General features: G+C 39.4%; 1 protein-coding gene across 1 annotated transcript in view; it reads left to right on the forward strand.

Moving 5' to 3' along the window:
- Positions 1-861: 861 nt before the first annotated feature.
- The window catches only part of LOC139468203 (neuronal acetylcholine receptor subunit alpha-10-like), a 54,980-nt gene continuing 42,020 nt past the window's right edge, over positions 862-13,821 (forward strand). Inside the window, exon 1 of the mRNA XM_071250020.1 lies at positions 862-918. The gene's annotated coding sequence lies outside the window, so the exon portion shown is untranslated. The remainder of the gene's footprint in view (positions 919-13,821) is intronic.

Here is a 13,821-nt window from a genome sequence, read left to right on the forward strand (position 1 = left end):
TCTCTGACGCTTGATGTTATCGAACAAAGAAGGAATGAATTGGAGTGAAGTTACGTATGGTGAAAGTGAATCAATTGCTGAGCCAGAGATTCGTAAATGATTTTACTTTATAGTGAGGACCTGTCACCAAGTGATGTTAACAGTCTGCTGGTAGTGATGTCCGGCAACGTCTGAAGGCATCGGCTCTTTAAACATCACTTACATAAATCACTTCAGATTCGGCATGAGTTGTGTAATTAATGGTGGCCCTTTGGACAGGGTACGGTTTATAACGACAGAGCATGACATTAAATATTAGCGAGGGAATCACAGATTTGCCTCCTGGAGAAATCGAAGAGTAAAGTCTCCTAGCTTCCAAGCAGACGATGCTCATTGCCCAAACCCCTAAATGAATGATCCTCTTGGGTCGAAGGCTTAACTTCCGCTTTTCGGCAATGTTAATGCTTAATTTAACAGATATTAGCTTAGGGCTGCTTCTAAAGTGATATAATGCACAGCCGATGCCGTATATTATAAGAAATGCCTTTAATGTTTTACGACAGCGAAGTAAAAAGTTTGGCTTGCGCTCTTGACAGCAGGTCCATCCATAGTTACAGCAACTTCGATGAAAAGCAAGCATAAGTCTGCTTCTTTCATGATACTTCTAGGACCTGGGACGGCGCGTCTGATAGCTGGTCCTGTTCGGGACACTAAACATTACAATGAATACCACTTACAGAGTGTTTGCCGATTGAATCTCACAGCGGTACTGCTTTCCCCTATCTTATTGTTTATTCAATAGGGGAGAAAGACTTTGAAGCAGCACAAAGCAGTTGTACAATGGCTACGTTGAAGAACTCAACTCTCCCTCCATGCGCTATGATCTAACTTTGTTACTGGATAAGATAGACTGTGAGGACGCGATGAGGTTCTGATAAGGTAAGTGATAATGAATCATGCTCCTATCCTATCTGTATAAATAACTGTTGGGCATCCAGTGGGATAATGCAATTATCCCTTGATCCTTCACCATATCAAGGAAATTAGCGCTGTTTAAAATGCAGATTGAGGTAACTGCATGCTTTTATTTATAGCGCAAAACACTATTAGGTTAGTTTGTGAAAACCCACCGCCTGCCCTTATTGGAATTCATTTGGTGAAAATTGTATTTATAGAAAAGGCCCTTGTTGTAATCAATGTTCATGTTTTAATGCTCGATTTGAATTCCGATAGCTGGTTTATCTTAAAGTGATATTGACGTAGACTGGTTTATTTTATGTAATAACTAACATCATAACCACGATATGTTTATCGCATTAATGATCCCAGTGTTCAAATTGGGGGCTATAATGCGTACATCAAACAGTGTCTGTTTCTAATTAGAGATTACTTAATTAGTCTGTTGGCTGTCTTGGACTGCTTTCGTTTAGAAACCCAGGGCACCTAGGGCAAGTAGGTCGCCCTGGATGTCGAGGTATTGCAGGGTTTGTTGATGTATATGGATCTTGTAATTGAAAGCCAACGAAGTGATTTTATCAAGTACAAACTGCCATCGCGGGATCATGTTTAGGATGGTTTTACGACAGCCTGATATCTCAAATCGATTAAGTATAATGCAAATTGTTGAAATGTACAATGATGATAAGGTCAATCAGCTATAATGATATTTTGTTTCACATTATAGGAGTAGAAATCAGTGCATCAAACTTCAAATCAATCTGTTGAGTTATTCATTATATCTTTATCGCTGTTCTCGCTGCATTGTGAAACACAATATTTGAAATAAATTTTGGGCATTAGGGTTTGTACATACACATTTCATTGCTTTGTCATTGTTCTTACAATGCGGTATGTTAACATTTGAAAATTATGCTTCAAATAAACATACACATAGTTTGTGTTCAATGTAGTTCACGTTCTTTGGCATAAAAGGAAACATGCAAAATGCATGTACACATGGCAACGTTTCCATGAGTGTTCTTACTCCTTACATAATGGAAATGGTTTTAACATTTCCCTGGTGATGTTTACTTAACACTTACTGAATTGCATTTTTTGACAGGTGTGCACGAATGTATTGGCATCAATCGGAAGGTGTCGCGTATCGTAATTTAAAAGTAAATTGTTAAATAACATGTGCTACTATTAGGAATTGATCACAGACAGCCCCCCAAAATAGTTGCTATTCTTTTATTCGTCTATTTTATGTCTGTATGCTGAAGCCACTTTATAATTATTTCCTTATTTAATGTCAACGTGTATTTTGCACAGATAATTAATGATTATTAATAATAACTGCTTGCCGTTTCAATTGAAATAATGTTTGACATTGTGTTAACTCGACCTGACACGAACAATGGGAAATGAAATTACCATTTTTGTAAAAGTTACGCCTCTCAGTTCCTCACATTTATGTCTGAACATGATGGGGGGCACGGGTGGCCCAGTCGTCTAAGACGCCGCGAATCGCTGTGCAGAGTTGCGTCCCTTGGGCACACCAGAAACCTATGATTGTGGGTTCGAATACCGGTTCACCCCGATTATGTTTCTAGGTTTGTCAGCACCATACCCGTGCTCGTGGGTTTCACCGAAGTGGTAAACGTCTGAGACCTGCATCACTTCGGGCTTTCCTCCCACATTAGGCCGACACGCCGCGATATAACTTGAATACTGTTAAAAGCGATGTTAACCCCAAATCACTCTGATCATGATGTATATATTTATACATGGACTTGTAAAATGTATGTGGTGTTTTCCATTGACACTGAATCACATAGTCAAAGTATTGTTGAACTGTTGTATTTGTTTTGAAAACGCTGATACAATTGTCATTGTGTGTGATCGATGTATCATGTAACCACAGTCTCAAACATTTAAGAAACACAAATATGTTATAAGGAGTAGAATAACATTGTTTTTTCTGCCTAAACCCGATCACACGTTATTGAGTTTATTGTTCTTGAAATATCAGATCGTTCAGTGACAGAACAAGTAGAGGCAATCCCAAAACTCCAAAGAAAACAGAACAAGCTCGTCTCCAGGACCACCGATCTGTAAGTGATTGTAGACAATTGTCACTAGGTACACTCCAAATCTCCGTGAATAAACAAATAACTTGTAACTCGATAGAGAATAAATAATGTGGGAGTAACAGTTCTCAGCGTGATTTGGAAAACGTGCTTTCATTTCCGCTACAGCACTTCCAGTGTCTGAATACATATGCTTTCAAAACGAGTCTTGACCTCGACACGGGTTTGCAGTGAGTTTGTGGCCAAGCTTATGAACAAACATCGGATACCTTTTCAATGGTTAGCCAAGCGTGTGTTTTATTGATGAGCTGGGTTGTCAGGCTTTCTTTCAGTGTTTATACCATTGTTAAATACAATCCTTTCTTTCTCTGGACGGTGGCTGTACACACGTGGGCTTCGGCTTTCTGTGTGGTAGTGCGAGGAACCAACACCACCTGTCTGTGCGTGTTTACACATGCAAAGTGGTTACTAACATAACACAAGAAACAAACAAAGTGACTGTGCAAATATGTGTTGCGTAATCCACAACGTATTAACTATTCATTGAACTGATCCGATCAATTCAACGTTGCTGTTTTTGGTTGTCAAAATATGCAACGGCTAGGTGTATATGTGACTTCTGTGATAAATGTAACGGCTATGTGTATGTGTGACTTCTGTGATATATGTAACGGCTAGGTGTATATGTGACTTCTGTGATATATGTAACAGCTAGGTGTTTATGTGACTTCTGTGATATATGTATCGGCTATGTGTTTATGTGACTTCTGTGATATATGTAACAGCTAGGTGTATATGTGACTTCTGTGATATATGTAACAGCTAGGTGTATATGTGACTTCTGTGATATATGTAACGGCTATGTGTATGTGTGACTTCTGTGATATATGCAACGGCTAGGTGTATATGTGACTTCTGTGATATATGTAACAGATAGGTGTTTATGTGACTTCTGTGATATATGTAACAGCTAGGTGTATATGTGACTTCTGTGATATATGTAACGGCTAGGTGTATATGTGACTTCTGTGATATATGTAACAGCTAGGTGTTTATGTGACTTCTGTGATATATGTAACAGCTAGGTGTTTATGTGACTTCTGTGATATATGTAACAGCTAGGTGTATATGTGACTTCTGTTATATATGTAACGGCTAGGTGTATATGTGACTTCTGTGATATATGTAACGACTAGGTGTATATTTGACTTCTGTGATATATGTAACAGCTAGGTGTATGTGTGACTTCTTTGATATATGTAACAGCTAGGTGTATATGTGACTTTTGTGATATATGTAACAGCTAGGTGTATATGTGACTTCTGTGATATATGTAACGACTAGGTGTATATGTGACTTCTGTGATATATGTAACGGCTATGTGTATGTGTGACTTCTGTGATATATGTAACGGCTAGGTGTATATGTGACTTCTGTTATATATGTAACGGCTAGGTGTATATGTGACTTCTGTGATATATGTAACGGCTATGTGTATGTGTGACTTATGTGATATATGTAACGGCTAGGTGTATATGTGACTTCTGTGATATATGTAACGGCTAGGTGTATGTGTGACTTCTGTGATATATGTAACGGCAAGGTGTATATGTGACTTCTGTGATATATGTAACAGCTAGGTGTATATGTGACTTCTGTGATATATGTAACGGCAAGGTGTATATGTGACTTCTATGTTAAGTGTCACAGTCTTGATTACCTGCCGAAACAGTTTCAACTGGCCGTAAAAGACAAAATAGCAGAGAAAATATATTCATGTAAATGGATCACTGCAAACTGGTGATGACACCATATATTCGCGAAGAGGCAAAATATGTCCTTCCTTACCGGTAGCACCCGCCACTCACACTGCATCAAGATATAAGTGTTTGTTTGGTGCCTGACGTCGCACAGCAGTACTCCTGCCATGCGAGGCCGGCCTGTTAAAAACTCCAGACAATCCAGTAAATGACCAGAATATCCAATGACACGAAATCTGATTTTGACTAAGAACGATACGTTAATATTGAATTGCGTCTGTTGTGTCAAGTTCAGAGGTTCAGCTGCTTATTTGTAAAGAAAAAAACGGTTTTAAAAAAGATATGATCGATATATGTACCAGCTATGTGATATAAGATCTGTGATATGCAACAGTTACGTGGTCGCTTTGTGGTTTGTATCGGCTATACGATATCTGGCAGGTATGGTTTATGTAACAACGACATATGTACCAGTTACGTGCATGTGATATGCAACTGATATGCAATAGATAACAGCTATGCAATATATAACGGCAAACCCATGTGTGACGGTTATGTCATATACAACAGCTGTGCTGTATATGTACAGTAGACTAACATCTAGTCAATGAAATGAACATATACTCTTCAAAAAAAGAACCGCAAATGTGCGTGCGGTAGGACAATACATTATACGAGGAACCGTACAAGGTATTGAGCCAAAATGGTGATTGTAGTCATCTCAGTTATCGGTACATAGGAAAGGTCCAAGGTGAAGGTCAGCTACCATCAATACCGCTTATGTCGATAGCGGCCTGACATGGCCTGCCCATGGAAGATACGAGTATGCAAATCACATCCTGGGGAATGGTAGCCCACTCGGCCTGCAACGCAAAAGCCAACTGCTGCAACGTTTGGGGTTGTGGTTTACGTCGGCGTAGACGTCTATCCAATTATCCAACTGGTGCTCTATCGGCTTGAAATCGGAGAGGAACGTCAGGGGAGAACATCAACGTTGTTGTTGTGTAGATAGGCTCTTGTCATCCATGCTGTATGCGGTCGAACATTGTCCTGCTGAAATACACCGTTTCCGTTGGCTTCAATTGAGAGGACGTGTGGTAGGAGAATTTCGTGATGCCGTAAGATTGCCAGAATTCCCAGACCATATAATAGCTACAGACAGAGAATACAATGTAATTTAACGCTTCTGACTCTCAACGTTGGCAAGTACTCATTCCGTGATGAAATGCTACACCTTTGGGGGAATTCTCTTTAGACAGTTATTTCCCTAAAATCAGTCTCATTTTCCACATATTTAGAAGTGTAACCATCCTCACGCGAGTTTGACAGATGCATTGCTCCCTGCAGTTTGGTATTGAGTTAATTTGCTTCCCACACAGCCCACGTAAGCTTTAGGCTACAAGGCGAAGGGAATAGATATTCATTACATTATCCTCTATCAACTCAACGCTAAAAGAACCCGAATATTCATCACAAGGGTTACTTCTGGAGCTTGAGATAAAAATCAAAATTCGCAATGTTGATGCCATTGACTGCCATCAGGCATGACTCCCTCTGCACATTTTTAAAGGATTACATTGTAAGCACACATGACATATTGATCATTACTTGTCTGCGGTAATTTGATATCCGTGTAATGGGGCGGCACCGATGCGTCAGCTGAGAGTGCCACGGACTGAACACATCGTGGTAAATGTAATTCAGCTCCAACAACACCGTTTGCACATCATCGGCATTCTTGAATACTTACTTAACCATCTCAGAGGCCATGGCGAAAAGTTCTATTCATCGGACCATACAAAACCTCACACACGCGTCAAAACAAAACATTCGCATAGGAAAGGCGATGAGAGTGCTTAATGAGATAACTTAACCACAAATGGATCATGTTCTTGAAGCGCGAACCGTAGACACCTCTAGGTTATAAACGAGCAGCCAGTCCATCGTTCCTTCGACCAAACATCGGAGACGTGTTTAATATGTAAACATGAACTTTTTGTATCGCATATTTATGCTTCTTCTGCACAGACGTGTCCATTAGACTGTAATTTGTACGAAAGTGTTTCATCTAAACTTTCATCACATTATCAATATTTGTTTCTTTGACGTTGCAACTACGCTTTAAGATACAACAAACGGTCGGTGGTATTTTGTCTCCAGGGTGTTTTCATTTTTTTAATGTTTTTTTCTCCGTTTTCTCGATAACACATCTTGATAAAACAACCGCAGGGATATATCAATGTGGTAGTTAAATTTGCCAGATGTATCATGTGTGAGTAAAATAATGTTTTCCAACGCCACAGTCAACATTATTCCTGTCACTAAAGATGTAAGTAAGGTTTTACTCCATCTGATGTCGCTGCTCACGATTAAATCTCCATTGTGTCTTTTTTATGAAACCATCGACGTGGGTTGAGTTAAATAGTGCGTGTGGCGGACATTGTGTGTGTCAATTATCTTAATGATATATGTAATCATATACACTTCATTCCACTAATGACCTGGGCTGATAGCTGAATGTAACATTATCTATCCCAAGTACATGGGGCGTCAGGAGTGATAGCTTTCTTAATAGATACTGTCGTGTATAGGCACGGTTGGTGTTGATTTATTCTGTTGGGAGAGTCAGGGAGATCTGTCACTATACAGTCGAACCTCGTTGTGTTGAACTTGTGGGGGCCTGAAAAGGATTCGTGTAATCCGAGTTTCGAGACATCAGAAATAAATAATGCTTAATTTGGATATTTGGGACTCCCACATGCGTTCTGGACAACCGAGAATTTGACATATCCTAGTTCAAATCAGAACATATTGAAGTGTTGTTAAAAACCGGACTGCGCAGAATCTCTGACCAGATAGTTTTTAACTTGTGGGGGCCTGAAAAAGATTCGTATAATCCGAGGTTCGAGACATCAGGAATAAATAATGCTTAATTTGGATACTTGGGACTCCCACATACGTTCTGGACAACCGAGAATTTGACATATCCTAGTTCGACTCAACGAGGTATGATAGTTTGATAGGTACGTCCCCTTATAAAGGTGGCATGTGACCCTGTGTACAGCGCACGGGTCACAAATCAAGTTTAGCAACGTTGGTCTCGGAGAGTAGTTGGATGGGTGACCGCGTTCGACTGCTTGACTCGTGGCAGTTTCTGCCCTACGCTGAAGCACTTGTGTAACTTGGTCAAAATATGTATGCGGTAGGATGAGATGGTAATGTGGCTTCCAGCCCAACAGGCAGCACGGGTTGTATACTCCCCAGGGAGGTGAGCTTGCCTTTGGGTGTGAATTTGAAGTATTATAATCTGCGAATTATTATCAATAGTGCATTTTGAGCATAATTATTTACTCAAAACGTATAAACGCGGATCTGTGTGTCGTCTTACACAATGTACATAGATACCCCTTTCTATTATCAAACCATTTCCTTTAACAACAATGCATTTATTGAATACCAATTATGCCAACTGTGTCTATGGGCGTGGTCCTTATTTGCAGTCGTGTATTGTAACAGGTTTAAGCTGACACGTATACACATATGGCCGTTATACTCAACAAAGGGATGTCAATGGATATGTTTTCTCAGTGGGTATCGACCACTCTCACACATGACTAGGGTCGATTTTAAATTGAATATACTATTTGAAATATGTACGTGTGGCAATTGAAAAGGACTATATAAACAGCTGCTTGTTTTCTTTTCCATAGAATAAGTTTCCATGTTTTCGACTCACCCTAGCCAAACATGTGTAGTGCGTCGGTGCTTGTTGTGGTGGCAGGTGAGTGTGGCAGTCATTCGTCTTCCTAGATGTAACCGGTCTTGTCGAAATATCGATGTCGTGACAATGAATTATATAAAATCACTATTGACGAGCTCTTGTAAAGAAAAACGAACAAAACTTTTAGGCGTGACGAGAATTTGTATTTAATACGGTTGTGTACTTCTGGATTTATGCGCTCTTTTTGTTAACGGAATTGACAATTGACTTACCTTTGCATGTGTTTGTGACAGTGCCACCGACAGTGCAGGATATGCTCAAACACCTGGTATCATAACTATTTGATAGTAATTCATTAACACATGCTCATGATATAAACGGAATCGCACAATGGACTTATTTAGAAATGGTTTTGTCGCTTTTGCAGATTTATGATTGAATTTCTTACAGCAACGTGATTTGGCATGTCAGCTAAACATTTTAAAACTTAAACTGTGTTTGAATACAGATTCTGGAAATACTTTAAGATTACTATCTATTAGAAAAAGAATTGAATCAGCTTACATATTAAAAGGTTTAATGTCAACAAGGATCATTTCAAATTTCCATTAGTGAACTTTTCCTTTATGTCGAGCTCCAGTCTTTGATGTCTACATTTCACAGTATTGTACAATCTACCATGCTCTTTCTACGAAGATTTCAAAGAGCGTCAAACGACTCTTGCTCAAACTTTGACATTCAATGCCTCTGAATGTTTTACTGCAAGTTTTTGTGCAGACTTGTGGAAATTTCTAAATGTGATGCATCAGTGACAAAATTGATGTCCGATGCAGTTCCCTATTTTGATTTATCTGTTCCCGGGTTTGTTCAGGTGAACACTAGGTACATCTTTGCGACAGGTGTCACTGATGGAACAGGATACGCCCACCTTGTCGCAAACACCTGGTATCGTCACTAATAGACAGCGATTCACACCTGATTATGATATTCATGTAGTTTGAATCGTAAAATGCACTCTGCATTTAGCATAGATTTTGTTTATGATAATGTAAAGAGGTGTGTCTCATTTTAATATTTATGAATAATATATGCGCCTTTGTTCTTCGAGAAACAATTTCAAATGATAACCTGGTAATGTTATGGATTGCAAAACGAATCGTTAAAAAGCTAAAGCAACAGTCTGAGTGATGGTGATGGCGTAGAAAATGACAATTCTTAGCTAAACCTTGGAAAGATCATTTTGTAGTTTGTTTGCGGCTCGCACTGTACAGGCAGTCATTTAATACACGTTACTTGAATTCACCCCAGTCAATACACAGCCGTTCAAGCTACTTCAATAACATCTTTGAGATTAAACAAACCCAATTGCTTTTTATTATAGAAATTTGCACACTTTATGGCACATTCAGCTTATGACTCCTAAATTCCTAATCTCCCGGGAAATAAGATTGGGAAAATGTCTTCGCTGAAAAAAGTACAAAAAACAGTGTTTGCTGGGAAGAAACCCTTCAGGATCTGTGATCTGACATCGAGTAGAAACGTCTTGTGACACAAAGCGTAGTTAATAGAGGACAGTAACATCAGAGACGTGGACGTGGCATATTGCTAGCATAGTTATAATAAGAAGCTGTTTCAATGCCCTGTCATGTTTGGTGGTGAATGGTAACTGCTTCCTTGCTTTTTGAGGACGGTCAACCTTTCTTTTAATGTTCTCAGTCGGATTTTTATCAAGGGTAGTGGTTTAATTTACTCGAATAAACCGTTCGCGCGCGTAATAATATCAGCAAACCCTTTGGGGAATTGAAGTCATTCGAAATACAAGTGGAGTTTGAAGTCAATTATAGAAATTTTCTAGACGGTTGTGCTTTTGGATTAGGGTTATTTCGGTTGAGGATCTAACGACACATCGCACACTGCTCTACAATCTAGTGGTTTTCCAGAATATGTTGATTATTTAAATTATTATGTGAGCATGCGTCTTTTCATATATGATTTCATTGACCGCCTCCGTAGCCTAGTGGTAGAGCGTTCAATCCCTGGCCGCGTCATACCAAAAGACGTTAAAAGATGGTACTTGTTGTTACCCTGTCTGGCGCAAACACAACGACTGGTCGGCTCGGAGTCAGTATACTGTGTCTGAGTGGGGTATACATGTTAAACTGCGGCATAGTGTCTCCTTGTGCCAGCACTATAAATCGGACTAGTACAAGCAGCCACACACACACGTGTACATGAACATGTACATCTTGGACGCGACGTTTAACCCCATTTTACCTCACCACACTTACGATTTCAGTGGATATAAAATGGTTTACCAATATGATGTTAGAGTGCGTGTTATCAGAACATGTAGATATGGAAACACTTTGAAAACCCATTCCATGTTCGTAATATATAACGTCAATGCCAGAGACTAACAAGTCTCGATTATCTGACGAAGCAGATTCTATGGGACGTAAAAGGCAAAACAGTGGTGAAAAGTATATGCATGGATCACTGATGGCACTGAGTGGTGGCACCAGGGGTTCACGGGAAGGCGTAGCATGTCCTTCACTGTCGGGCATAAGAAATATGTGTTAAAAGCAGAATCGATTGTACGATCCTGACTATATATCATGAGCATGTGTTACAAATTCTTGATTAGGTTTCGCAAGACTACATCTAAATTTCTCAACATATATTAATGATCTTTGAACATGAACTCAGATCTGACATAAAACAACGACTAAACTCTTTTCATATTTATAAGAAATAAGAGTAGATTGTACGATTCTGACTATATCATGAGCATGCGTTTATGAATCACTACAAATCAAAAACAAGTCAACTGTTCACCTGAAAAACACGAGAATTTATGGTGGAAGCAAAACAAGGGAATGGCCTCGGACATACCCTGATGTAACTGATGCGTAAAATTTGGAAATGTCCTCCACATGTCTTCAATGAAACCTGTTGAAAGCTTTACCGAGTCCTTGAATGTTATAACCTTGATCAAAGGTTTCCCTGAATCGTAGTAACTGAAATGTTGTTAATGAGTCTTAGAAAGTTCGTGATGGTACCCGGTGTTCGCGAAAAGGTGAGTGTATCCTGCCCCACCTGTTGCACCCGTCACGAACACGTGCAAAGGCAAGTCAATTGTTCCGAATAAGACCAACACAACAAGACTTGGTTAATCTCATCCAAATACCAGCTGCATGCTTTGAGAACAGTATATTATATCAATCTACAAAAATAATATTATGTGAAACTGTCTTTACCATACAGCCAGAGACTGGCAACACACGTGGATTATATTTAACAGAGCAGACACACGAAATATCGACGCTCAAAAGAATTCCCATTTACTCATTGTGGACTACGTGTGCTCCGCCTCTTTACTGTAATATTAGTCCCGTGTCTTACATTGAAATAGTTCTCGGTGTGTGACTAATGTCTGTAAACTGTCCCCATCAAAACGCCCAAGTTTAAGAGAAGGGAACCTACTGGTTTATTATGGGACCTGTGTAAGGAAATTGCCTTCTTTCGCAATTATCCGGTTCTTGTGCCTCCCAATCTCTCAACAGACGCGTCACTTATTATCGTTGAAATATTGGTTTCAACTCCATGGAGCCTTTTGCGTGTCATATTTTCATACTTTGCTTGATAGTTTAAAAGTTTTTGACAGCGGGTTACATTGTAGGAAGACTTCTGGGACAATTTCAGATTTTTAAAGTACCGCTCAGATTCAATGTGTTGCTACTCGGCGGAGAATAATAGTAACTGTTTCAATTTCTGATAATCAAATAATACTCTTCCATTGAATGTCCAAAATGATATCACAAATGATCGATGTTTGCGGTACGTTGTAAGGTGGATATATGCGTCCGTAGAAGTGAGCCATGTTAATGTGGACACGAGTGATATACAATGTTCATATATATTGGTACGTGTCAACTTCCACATTCCAAAAATAAGTTAACCTAGAAATTTATACGCAAAAGAAGTCAGTGTGAAACCAACAAATAACAACAAATGGACAATTAACAATTGTATTTTTAAATTAACTTGGTTTACAAATCATTACAAACTACTACAAAGTTATTATAATGGCAGTACACAATGGAGTGACAGTACAAAATGCAATGGTAGTACAATGTCAATGGCAGTAAAAAATGCAATATCAGTGGTAACAGGAATTAAGTAATTTATAATAACATTCACCTTGAAGCAACAGTGGTCAAGCTTCCAGAAACAGGCCTAGGCTGGATGTCCAGGCTGAAAAGATGATCTTCACACAACCGCTGGTCTTGATGTAATGTGGGATGAGAGAGGCACGCACTTTGCCCACACATATTGTATACATATACATTGTATATCCATTCTGTTAAGTTCCATACCATGCTTGATTAGTCCATAGTTCGATCATGAACTTCTACTGAATCTTAACAAGATCAATGTGATACATTTACCACTCAGTTTAAAAATAAATGACACTGTCGTAACACAATACGCATAGGACGGTAATGAGCAAATACATTCTAGATATGGTGCGTTCAATAAGGATATTAAGTAATATGTCAGCGTATTGACGATGTTAAGTTGATAATATATGTGTGGATGCGGGAACTTATATGTTCTGAAGTTATATGGATACCGCAAATGAGGTTGTTTGAGTTACACTTATGCTTTCAGTGAGGTTAGTTTGTTACTCAGAGGCGCACAATGAAGATGTTTAGCTGCATGGGTGGAATATTGCTGAGGGTGTCTTTAAACAACCAATATTCATAAGCCCAGTTGACACATCCGTATTAAAGCGTTAAGACACAAGTCGTCATTTTGTCACTTTATAGGTAACCTTAGTCAGAAAGGTTGTTATGAATGTAACTAAGGAGAGCTTTTAGAGTGAGTGAGTTGGGTTTAACGCCGCTTTTAACATTATTCCAGTTATATCACGGCGTGTCAGCTTAATGTAGGAGGAAAGCCCGAAGTGATGCAGGTCTCGGCCGTTTACCACTTCGGTGAAACCCACGAGCACAGGTATGGTGCTGACAAACCTATAAACATAGTGGGGGCGAACCGGGATTCGAACCCACAATCATAGGTTTCTGGCGTGCCCAAGGGATGCAACTCTGCACGGCGAATCGCAACGCCTTAGACGACTGGGCCGACTGGGTCACCCGTGTCCCCGTGAGCTTTTAGACATAAGAGTAACGAAACTAGATCTCATGATTTTCTAGCAATCTTATAACTTTAAAGGTTTATAAATACGTTTATGTTGCATCTGTGTGGAGTGTACATAACTGTTTCATAATGTCAGACAAGTGAAGTAAAACTAAGACTGCCTCGGCAAGTG

This window comes from Haliotis cracherodii, unplaced genomic scaffold, assembly GCF_022045235.1.
Source record: "Haliotis cracherodii isolate W230 unplaced genomic scaffold, xgHalCrac1.p SCAF_1, whole genome shotgun sequence".
In the NCBI taxonomy this organism is placed as follows: domain Eukaryota; kingdom Metazoa; phylum Mollusca; class Gastropoda; order Lepetellida; family Haliotidae; genus Haliotis; species Haliotis cracherodii.